The following is a 12,240-nucleotide window of genomic DNA, read 5'->3' as shown; positions in this document are numbered from 1 at the left end:
GGGCCCGTGCCCCTAAAAAACACAGACTTTTTTTTCTTCTCCGTCTTCTTCTTCTTCCCACTGCCATCTATCTGGTACACTGCAAGCAAGGGCCCACCCGGGATTTCCCCAATACCCCACCATGCCAGTCTGATCCTGTCAGTGAACATCACAGATCCGAGATCTGCAAGATTTAGAGCATGTCATGTTCTGATCTAAGGCTAGTTTCACACTAGCGTTTTGCTGAGCTGCGGAGGGCTGCGGACTTCCTCCGTGAAGCCCCGCCCACGGCCGCACCTCTGCCACTCAGCTTCACCTATGTCCGCATGCGGCCTGTGTGCCTATCTTTAACATTAGGTACACAGGTCGTATGGATGTATGCGGATACCTCCGCATGCATCGTTTTGATGATGCAGAGAAAAAAAGAAATTCCAACCAGCTGCGTTCGACGCGGGTCGCCGCATCGTCAAAACGACGCATGCGGAGGCATCCGCATACATCCGCACGACCTGTGTACCTAATGTTAAAGGAGGCGGAGCTGAGCGGCGTACGTGCGATTGTGGGCGGGGATTCACGGAGGATGTCTGCAGCCCTCCACAGCTCAGCAAAACTCTAGTGTGAAACTAGCCTAAGTCTGTGTGCTGTCTGAGAAAAAAACAGGCAGCACACCTACACCTCACACCGATACAGGAATGTCGCCTTATTATATATAGTACAGTTCCTTAGGATATAGTGTAATTGTCTTGTTATAAATAGTGAGGTCTTTAATTACATAGTTTCGTCTTTTATTATATATAACACCATCCCTTATTACGTATCATCCTCTCTAGTTATGTATGATGCCATCCCTTCTACTATATAATTGTCTAAGGGTCACTTCCGTCTGTTTGTCTGTCTTTCTGTCTGTCTGTCTGTCACGGATATTCATTGGTCGCGGCCTCTGTCATGGAAATCCAAGTCACTGATTGGCCGCGGCAAAACAGCCACGACCAATCAGCGACGGGCATAGCCCGGCGGCAAAATGGCCGCTCCTTCCTCCCCGCAGTCAGTGCCCGCTCCATACTCCCCTCCAGTCAGCGCTCACACAGGGTTAATGGCAGCGCTAACGGACCGTGTTATGCCACGGTGTAACGCACTCCGTTAACGCTGCTATTAACCCTGTGTGACCAACTTTTTACTATTGATGCTGCCTATGCAGCATCAATAATAAAAAGATCTAATGTTAAAAATAATAAAAAAATAAAAAATCGTTATATACTCACTGTCCGTCGGCCCCCGCATCCAAAACAGGCCTTTCCCGCTCCTCGCGACGCCCCGGTGATCGCTCCATGCATTGCGATCTTGTGAGATGATGACATAGCGGTCTCGCGAGATGATGACGTAGCGGTCTCAATGCACTCTTGAGACCGGAGCGCGCGAGGAGCGTCGGTAACCGCTTCGCCTGGATCCGGGGGCCAACGGAAGGTGAGTATATAACTATTTTTTATTTTAATTCTTTTTTTTAACAGGGATATGATGCCCACATTGTGTCAGGACTCTGAACATTTTTTACCTTTTGTGCATTACTGCCCTTTTCCAAGATGGCGTCTTTGGTCTCATGTGCACTGTGTCTTCCTGCTATAAAACTCCACTCCAGCCTTCAGTCTGTGCTAGAGTATACTGCCTTGCATCCAGCTCCTGACCTCTGATTACTCCCTGGCTATATACCTGCTCCTGTGAACCTGTGTGGTGATCCTGCTACTCTGCTCTGAGTTCCTGCTGCATACACCAGTTCCAGTAATCCTCCTTCATCTGCTGCTCGTTTTTACTTCCATCTGCATTTGCTGGACATGTAAGCATTTGCTGCTCTGCAAAAACCTGAGACTATTAACCAGGCCTCCCTGGTTGAGCTAAGATATTATTTGAACTGCCTTATAAGCTTATCTATCTGTGTTTGGACTAAGACAAGGATTTATTCGTGTCAAGTATCCTCGAGAATAACTGTGCTTCATAGACTTTCTGCTTAATTGCATTTTCCTCTGAAGTTTCCTATAGACTGCTAAGCTGCGTTTAATATTTACACCAAGTGTTGTGGACTTGAGTTTCTCTCTGCACCTGTTTGAATCACCGTGTGATAATATAGACTTTACCACTTATAAAACTGTGTACTGTAGTTGTCTTGTTCCACGCAAAGAGTCTCCTGAGTTATCCCCTATAATTATTACAGGATACTCTAGCCATAAAAAAAGGAGACTGCTGGAACAATGACTGCAGAAAGCAGACTAGAGCAGGTGTTTTCCATAATTAGATCACTGCAGAAAGATGTGGAAGGTCTGCAAAAGAAGTTTGGAAGCTCTGAACACAATCAACAAATGTTTGGACAAACTTTGCAGGACTTAAGCAACCACATGGTAGCCCAGGAAAACAAACTTGCTGGCATAGAGTCCCAGTATGGACGGGCTTTTCAGGACATAAGCACGCAAATAGCTGCACAAGTGACTTTACCCTCTGGGCAACCGCCACCAGCTAGCCCACATAAGTTGCCCCCATTCAGATTTAATGGTGCTCGCGACAAATTTCGTGGCTTTGTGAATCAATGTATGCTATATTTTGATGTGCATGCTGACCGTTTTCCTACTGATAGATCCAAAGTATTGTGTGTAATAATGCTACTGACCTCACGAGCGCTCGCCTGGGCGAATCCGATGATTGAGTCTCGTGACCCACAGTTAAATAACTTGGATGATTTCTTGGCCGCTATGGCATTAATGTTTGATGACCCTAATCGCCGTGCAACCGCTAAATCTGCTTTGTTATCTTTACGCCAGGCTAAACGTTCTGTTATTGAGTATGCCACTGAATTCAGGAGATTAGCGATAGATACCAATTGGGACAGTTATGCACAATTGCCTATTTTTAAAAGGGGTCTGTCTAGTATTATAAAAGATGAACTAGCTCGCTCTGAGTCACCCCAAGAGCTAGAGACATTTATACAGCATTGTGTGTGCATAGACATTCGCCTTACTGAGCGTAGGCAGGAGAAATTTGCTGCTTATAACCGTATTTCTAACTTTTCCCTTCCTTCCAAAGAGCCTGCAGGTAAGACCTCTCGGGAGGTGGAGGAGGTGCCCATGCAAATTGATTCCGTTCAGAGGCGCGAGATCAATGTGCGCCGGGAGCATCGCCTTCGTGAAAGTCTATGTTTCTACTTCGGCCAGTCTGACCACTTCTTGATCAATTGTCCTAAGTGTCCTAGATGGCCTAACAAGGTGCTAGCAGCAGTAGGGGAGTATGACAACTGTGATGATGAATCTGACATCTCTGAATGTAGCCTGCCTTTAAACGCTGTATTCCATTCACTTTCTATGACTTCACCTCCCAAGGAGCTGAAGGAAAAGAACTCTCACTGTTCTCTCTCTATTAAGATCCTGTGTTCAGGACAGTGGATTTCCAGTGCAGCTATGATTGACTCTGGTGCAGGTGGCAATTTCATGGATATCGCATTTGCCAAGAACATGGTATTGAAATTCAGCAAAGAGCCTCTCCAATTACCATGGAAACAGTGGATGGGTCACCTTTAATCTCTGGGCCTGTGGATCAGGAGACCGTACCCCTTGAAATTGTGTTGGAGCCTAATCATCAGGAGCAACTTTCTTTCTTGCTAATTTCTTCTCCTCATTTTCCTGTGATTTTAGGCATTCCTTGGTTGCGTTTTCAGAACCCAATTATCAACTGGGAGACCAAGGAGATTACCTTTCCAACAAGGAGCAACTCAGCGTTAACAGAAGCTGTCCCGGAGTCCACGGCTACGGAACCACATGTACAGGTATTTACTTTACCTCCAGCATATAAAGAGTTCTCTGACATCTGTGACAAGAAGAATGCAGATCAGCTTCCTCCACACAGGCATTATGACTGTCCCATTGAGCTGCTTCCTGGGGCAGCTATTCCTTTTGGTAACGTATATCCTTTGGCGGCACCTGAGCTTCAAGCCTTAAAGGAGTATATTGATGAAAATCTGGCCAAAGGCTTCATACGTCCTTCTTCCTCACCAGCAGGGGCACCTATATTTTTTGTAAAAAAGAAGGATGGGACCCTGAGACCCTGTGTTGACTATCGGGAACTCAATAAGGTAACCATACGAAACCGTTACCCTTTGCCTCTGATTCCCGAATTACTGGAAAGAGTCCGCCATGCTAAGGTGTTCTCTAAACTGGATCTTCGTGGGGCTTATAATTTGGTGCGTATTCGTCCAGGGGATGAGTGAGACAGCATTCAGATGCCGGTATGGACACTTTGAATCTCTTGATCTCTTGTGATGCCCTTCGGGCTTTGTAACGCCCCTGCAACGTTTCAACACCTTGCTAATGACATTTTCAGAGATTTGTTGGACCAGTTTTTGGTGATCTATTTGGACGATGTACTAATCTTTTCTGACTCTCTACAGGAACATGAAGAACATCTCAAAACTGTTTTAAGACGTCTGAAAGAGAACCATCTGTATATTAAGCCGGAGAAATGCGAGTTCCATCGTTCTGAGATACAGTTCTTAGGTTATATCATTTCTCCCCAGGGGCTGAACATGGAATCTGGTAAGATTCAGGCTATCCTTGACTGGCCGGTACCCAAGAACGTTAAGGAGGTCCAGCGTTTTATTGGTTTTGCAAATTTCTAAAGACGCTTCACTCGAAATTTTTCTGATATTGTCCGTCCCATTACTTCCTTGACAAAGAAGAAAAAGCCCTTTAAGTGGTCATCACAGGCTCAAGAAGCTTTTGATCGGCTTAAGATCTGTTTCACATCAGCACCGCTGTTGATACACCCAGATCCAACACTTTCATTCATTGTGGAGGTGGACGCTTCTGATAATGCTTTGGGGGCTATTCTCTCCCAAAGAACTGGAGAGAAGGGTCTGCTACATCCTTGTGCTTTCTTTTCCCGTAGACTAACCTCAGCAGAGAAGAATTATGACGTGGGAGACAAGGAATTGCTGGCTATTATTGCGGCTTTCAAAGAATGGAGGCATCATCTGCAAGGAGCTGCACAACAGATCATAGTGCTAACTGACCATCGCAATTTAGAGTTCCTTAAATCCGCTAGATGTCTTTCTCCTCGTCAGGCTCGTTGGAACTTATTTTTAAATCAATTTAACTTTGTTATCTCGTACCGTCCAGGTTCTCGTAATGGGAAGGCTGATGCTTTATCCCGAATCCATGCTGCGGATTCCATACCTGGAGCCCCGTCCAAGACCATTCTATCTGATGCCAATTTCATCGGAGTTATCCACGATCAGGACTTGTGGAAGGAGTGCAGGGAGGCCTATGACGGTGATGTATTTCTGGCCAACCCACCTGTGGTACTAATCTTATCTTTAAGGGTGGCATGTGGTTCAGAGATCAACGTATCTACGTCCCTGAGGTCGTCCGTCTGCAGATCCTCAAGTTGGTACATGACTCCAAGTTAACTGGTCACGGGGGGGGGGGGGGGGTACAGAAGACACAAGTGTTCCTGAGCCGATTCTTCTGGCGGCCAACTTGCCTGAAGGATACCAAGGACTATGTTCTCTCTTGCGAGGTATGTGCCGTTACAAGACTCCTCATGTGGCACCTACGGGTCTTCTACAACCATTACCTGTTCCGTCCCGCCCTTGGGGGTCTATATCAATGGACTTTATTGTAGAGCTGCCTATATCGGGGGGCATGAATACAATCATGGTGGTAGTTGATCGCCTGACTAAAGCTGCTCATTTTGTTCCATGCACCGGCCTCCCCTCAGCTAAAGATACAGTGAACTTGGTTATACAGAATGTCTTTCGGTTGCATGGGGTTCCGTATGAGATCATCTCTGACCGTGGAGTACAGTTCACTTCAAGATTCTGGAAGGGGTTTTGCTCTGCACGCAATATTAATGTCTGTCTCTCTTCCGCTTACCATCCCCAGACAAATGGTCAGACTGAGCGTACCAACCAGACGCTGGATGTCATGATCTCAATGGCAAGAGAACATAGCATAAGCATATATAGGAACTAGCTCTTGGAAGATGGGAACTGAGCTGACCATGAACTAAACCTAACGCACAACTAGCAGTGGCCGGGTAGCATGCCTACGTTGATTCTAGATGCCCAGCACCAGCCGGAGGACTAAATAAAACTAGCAGAGGAAAATATTAGTCCTAGCTCACCTCTAGAGAAATACCCCGAAAGGAGACAGAGGCCCCCCACATGTATTGGCGGTGAGTTGAGATGAAATAACAAACATAGTATGAAAATAGGTTTAGCAAATTTGAGGTCCACTTACTACATAGCAGAAGACAGAAAGGACACTTTCATGGTCAGCTGAAAAGCCTATCAAAAACACCATCCAGAAATTACTTTAAAACTCTGGCATTAACTCATAACACCAGAGTGGCAATTCCTGTTCACAAGAGCTTTCCAGACACAGTAACGAAACTTCAGCTGTGAACTGGAACAAAAATGCAAAAACAAACATGGACAAGAGTCCAACTTATCTAGTAGTTGTCTAGGAGCAGGAACAAGCACAGAGAGGCTTCTGATAACATTGTTGACCGGCAAGCAACTAACAGAGCAGCAAGGTTATATAGCGACTCCCACATCTTGATGGGAACAGGTGAACAGAGAAGATGAAGACACCAGTTCAATTCCACCAGTAGCCACCGGGGGAGCCCAGAATCCAAATTCACAACAGTACCCCCCCCTCAAGGAGGGGGCACCGAACCCTCACCAGAACCACCAGGGCGATCAGGATGGGCCCTATGAAAGGCACGAACCAGATCGGAGGCATGAACATCAGATGCATTCACCCAAGAATTATCCTCCTGGCCGTATCCCTTCCACTTGACCAGATACTGGAGTCTCCGTCTGGAAACACGAGAGTCCAAGACCTTCTCCACAACGTACTCCAACTCACCCTCAACCAACACCGGAGCAGGAGGCTCAACGGAAGGCACAACCGGTACCTCATACCTGCGCAATAATGACCGATGAAAAACGTTATGAATAGAAAAGGATGCAGGGAGGTCCAAACGGAAGGAAACAGGGTTAAGAATCTCCAATATCTTATACGGGCCGATAAACCGAGGCTTAAACTTAGGAGAAGAGACCCTCATAGGGACAAAACGAGAAGACAACCACACCAAATCCCCAACAGAAAGCCGAGGACCAACACGACGGTGGCGGTTGGCAAAAAGCTGAGTCTTCTCCTGGGACAACCTCAAATTGTCCACCACCTGCCCCCAGATCTGATGCAATCTCTCCACCACAGCATCCACTCCAGGACAATCCGAAGATTCCACCTGACCAGAGGAAAATCGAGGATGAAACCCCGAATTACAGAAAAACGGGGACACCAAAGTGGCAGAGCTGGCCCGATTATTGAGAGCGAACTCCGCCAATGGCAAAAAAGCAACCCAATCATCCTGGTCAGCAGACACAAAACACCTCAGATATGTCTCCAGGGTCTGATTAATCCGCTCGGTCTGGCCATTCGTCTGAGGATGGAAAGCGGACGAAAAAGATAAATCTATGCCCATCCTAGCACAGAATGCCCGCCAAAATCTAGACACGAATTGGGTCCCTCTGTCAGAAACGATATTCTCAGGAATACCATGCAAACGAACAACATTTTGAAAAAACAGAGGAACCAACTCGGAAGAAGAAGGTAACTTGGGCAGAGGAACCAAATGGACCATCTTAGAAAAACGGTCACACACCACCCAGATGACAGACATCTTCTGAGAAACAGGCAGATCTGAAATAAAATCCATCGAGATGTGCGTCCAAGGCCTCTTAGGAATAGGCAAGGGCAACAATAATCCACTAGCCCGAGAACAACAAGGCTTGGCCCGAGCACAAACGTCACAAGACTGCACAAAGCCTCGCACATCTCGTGACAGGGAAGGCCACCAGAAGGACCTTGCCACCAAATCCCTGGTACCAAAAATGCCAGGATGACCTGCCAACGCAGAAGAATGAACCTCAGAGATGACTCTACTGGTCCAATCATCAGGAACAAACAGTTTATCAGGTGGGCAACGATCAGGTCTATCCGCCTGAAACTCCTGCAAGGCCCGCCGCAGGTCTGGAGAAACGGCTGACAATACCACTCCATCCTTAAGGATACCTGTGGGCTCAGAGTTACCAGGCGAGTCAGGCTCAAAACTCCTAGAAAGGGCATCCGCCTTAACATTCTTAGAACCCGGTAGGTACGACACCACAAAATTAAACCGAGAGAAAAATAATGACCAGCGCGCCTGTCTAGGATTCAGGCGCCTGGCGGTCTCAAGATAAATCAAATTTTTGTGGTCAGTCAATACCACCACCTGATGTCTGGCCCCCTCAAGCCAATGGCGCCACTCCTCAAAAGCCCACTTCATGGCCAAAAGCTCCCGATTCCCAACATCATAATTCCGCTCAGCGGGCGAAAATTTACGGGAAAAGAAGGCACAAGGCCTCATCACGGAGCAGTCAGAACTTTTCTGCGACAACACTGCCCCAGCTCCGATCTCAGAAGCGTCGACCTCAACCTGAAAAGGTAGAGCAACATCAGGCTGACGCAACACAGGGGCAGAGGAAAAACGGCGCTTAAGCTCCCGAAAGGCCTCCACAGCATCAGGGGACCAATCAGCAACATCAGCACCCTTCTTAGTCAAATCGGTCAATGGTTTAGCAATATCCGAAAAACCAGCAATAAATCGACGATAAAAGTTAGCAAAGCCCAAAAATTTCTGAAGACTCTTAAGAGAAGAGGGCTGCGTCCAATCACAAATAGCTTGAACCTTGACAGGATCCATTTCAATGGAAGAGGGGGAAAAAATATATCCCAAAAAGGAAATCCTCTGTACCCCAAAAACACACTTAGAACCCTTCACACACAAAGAATTAGACCGCAAAACCTGAAAAACCCTCCTGACTTGCTGGACATGAGAGTCCCAGTCATCCGAAAAAATCAGAATATCATCCAGATACACAATCATAAATTTATCCAAATAATCGCGAAAAATATCATGCATAAAGGACTGGAAAACTGACGGAGCATTAGAAAGACCAAAAGGCATCACTAAATACTCAAAGTGGCCCTCGGGCGTATTAAATGCGGTTTTCCACTCATCCCCCTGCCTGATTCGCACCAAATTATACGCCCCACGAAGGTCAATCTTAGAGAACTACTTGGCCCCCTTTATGCGAGCAAACAAATCAGTCAGCAACGGCAATGGGTATTGATATTTAACAGTGATTTTATTCAAAAGCCGATAATCAATACATGGTCTCAAAGAGCCGTCCTTTTTTGACACAAAGAAAAAACCGGCTCCTAAGGGAGATGACGATGGACGAATATGTCCCTTTTCCAAGGACTCCTTTATATATTCTCGCATAGCAGCATGTTCAGGCACAGACAGATTAAATAAACGACCCTTTGGGTATTTACTACCCGGGATTAAATCTATGGCACAATCGCACTCTCGGTGCGGAGGTAACGAACCAAGCTTGGATTCTTCAAAGACGTCACGATAGTCAGACAGGAACTCAGGAATTTCAGAGGGAATGGATGATGAAATGGAAACCACAGGTACATCCCCATGAGCCCCCTTACATCCCCAGCTCAACACAGACATAGCTCTCCAGTCGAGGACTGGGTTGTGAGATTGCAGCCAAGGCAATCCTAGTACCAAATCATCATGTAGATTATACAGCACCAGAAAGCGAATAATCTCCTGGTGATCCGGATTAATACGCATAGTTACTTGTGTCCAGTATTGTGGTTTATTATTAGCCAATGGGGTGGAGTCAATCCCCTTCAGAGGAATAGGAGTCTCCAAAGGCTCTAAATCATACCCACAGCGTTTGGCAAAGGACCAATCCATAAGACTCAAAGCGGCGCCAGAGTCGACATAGGCGTCCGTGGTAATAGATGACAAAGAGCAAATCAGGGTCACAGATAGAATAAATTTAGACGGTAAAGTGCAAATGGAAACAGATTTACCAAGCTTTTTAGTGCGCTTAGAGCATGCTGATATAACATGAGTAGAATCACCACAATAGAAACACAACCCATTTTTCCGTCTAAAATTCTGCCGCTCGCTTCGGGACAGAATTCTATCACACTGCATACTCTCTGGCGACTTCTCAGTGGACACCGCCAGATGGTGCACTGGTTTGCGCTCCCGCAAACGCCTATCGATCTGAATAGCCATTGTCATGGACTCATTCAGACCCGCAGGCACAGGGAACCCCACCATAACATCCTTAATGGCATCAGAGAGACCCTCTCTGAAAGTCGCCGCCAGGGCGCACTCATTCCACTGAGTAAGCACAGACCATTTACGGAATCTTTGACAGTAAATTTCCGCTTCATCTTGCCCCTGAGATAGGGACATCAAAGTTTTTTCTGCCTGAAGCTCCAAATGAGGTTCGTCATAAAGCAACCCCAAGGCCAGAAAAAACGCATCCACATTGAGCAACGCAGGATCCCCTGGTGTCAATGAAAAAGCCCAGTCTTGAGGGTCGCCCCGGAGCAAGGAAATCACAATCCTGACCTGCTGTGCAGGGTCTCCGGCAGAGCGAGATTTCAGGGACAAAAATAATTTGCAATTATTTCGAAAATTCTGAAACCCGGATCTATTCCCCGAGAAAAATTCCGGCAAAGGAATTCTCGGCTCAGATACAGGTGCATGACAAACAAAATCTTGCAAATTTTGTACCTTCGTGGCGAGATTATTCAAACCTGCAGTTACACTCTGAAGATCCATTACAAACAGGTGGACACAGAGCCATTCAAGGGTTAAGAGGAGGTAAGAAGCAGCTAGACAGCAATTAAGGGCTAGGCAGCAAAACTCTGAGGGAGAAAAAAAAAAAAAAAAAAATTTCCCTTCAACACTTCTTTTTCTCCTGCTTCAGCCCAAACAATTAACACTTTGAAGGTCCGGTCAAACTGTCATGATCTCAATGGCAAGAGAACATAGCATAAGCATATATAGGAACTAGCTCTTGGAAGATGGGAACTGAGCTGACCATGAACTAAACCTAACGCACAACTAGCAGTGGCCGGGTAGCATGCCTACGTTGATTCTAGATGCCCAGCACCAGCCGGAGGACTAAATAAAACTAGCAGAGGAAAATATTAGTCCTAGCTCACCTCTAGAGAAATACCCCGAAAGGAGACAGAGGCCCCCCACATGTATTGGCGGTGAGTTGAGATGAAATAACAAACATAGTATGAAAATAGGTTTAGCAAATTTGAGGTCCACTTACTACATAGCAGAAGACAGAAAGGACACTTTCATGGTCAGCTGAAAAGCCTATCAAAAACACCATCCAGAAATTACTTTAAAACTCTGGCATTAACTCATAACACCAGAGTGGCAATTCCTGTTCACAAGAGCTTTCCAGACACAGTAACGAAACTTCAGCTGTGAACTGGAACAAAAATGCAAAAACAAACATGGACAAGAGTCCAACTTATCTAGTAGTTGTCTAGGAGCAGGAACAAGCACAGAGAGGCTTCTGATAACATTGTTGACCGGCAAGCAACTAACAGAGCAGCAAGGTTATATAGCGACTCCCACATCTTGATGGGAACAGGTGAACAGAGAAGATGAAGACACCAGTTCAATTCCACCAGTAGCCACCGGGGGAGCCCAGAATCCAAATTCACAACAGCTGGAACAATATCTAAGATGCTATGTCAGCCATCTCCAGGATGATTGGTTGGAGTTGCTGCCGTTAGCCGAATTTTCATATAATAATTCTCAGAGCGCCTCCACTAAATTTACACCTTTCTTTGCCAATCTGGGTTATCATCCGTGTATTTTACCTAGGTCTCCAATTAATTCTCTGGTTCCGGCAGTGGAGGAAAGGCTGACTGCGATGAGACAAAATCTGGAGGTTCTGAAGGAATCCCTGACCACAGCTCAAGAACGTTATAAGAGATCGGCTGATAGATTCCGTAAACCTGCACCCATGTTCAAGGTAGGAGATTCCATGTGGTTAGCAACTAAGAATCTGAAGTTAAACGTTCTTTCACAAAAACTTGGACAGAAATTCATTGGCCCTTTCAAGATCAACGGTATTGTGAGCTCTGTGGCCTGCCGGCTGAAGCTGCCTAGCACTATGAAGGTACACCCAGTTTTTCATGTATCTTTACTAAAGCCTGTATCTCCTAATACCTTCCAGGGACGTGTTGTGCCACCTCCGCAGCCTGTGGTGATTGATGGGCAAGAACAATTTGTGGTGGAGTAAATTATTGATTCCAGGATTCACAGGAATCG

The 12,240-nt window shown here is 46.2% G+C and overlaps 1 protein-coding gene across 1 annotated transcript in view; it reads right to left on the bottom strand.

Annotated features, from left to right (window-relative positions):
• CALCOCO1 (calcium binding and coiled-coil domain 1) overlaps positions 1 to 12,240 on the bottom strand; it is a 126,033-nt gene that overhangs the window by 49,095 nt on the left and 64,698 nt on the right. The gene's annotated exons all lie outside the window — the stretch shown is intronic.

This window comes from Ranitomeya variabilis, chromosome 3 (genome assembly GCF_051348905.1).
Source record: "Ranitomeya variabilis isolate aRanVar5 chromosome 3, aRanVar5.hap1, whole genome shotgun sequence".
NCBI classification, from domain to species: Eukaryota; Metazoa; Chordata; class Amphibia; order Anura; family Dendrobatidae; genus Ranitomeya; species Ranitomeya variabilis.
This window is presented reverse-complemented; position numbering and strand designations above follow the sequence as displayed.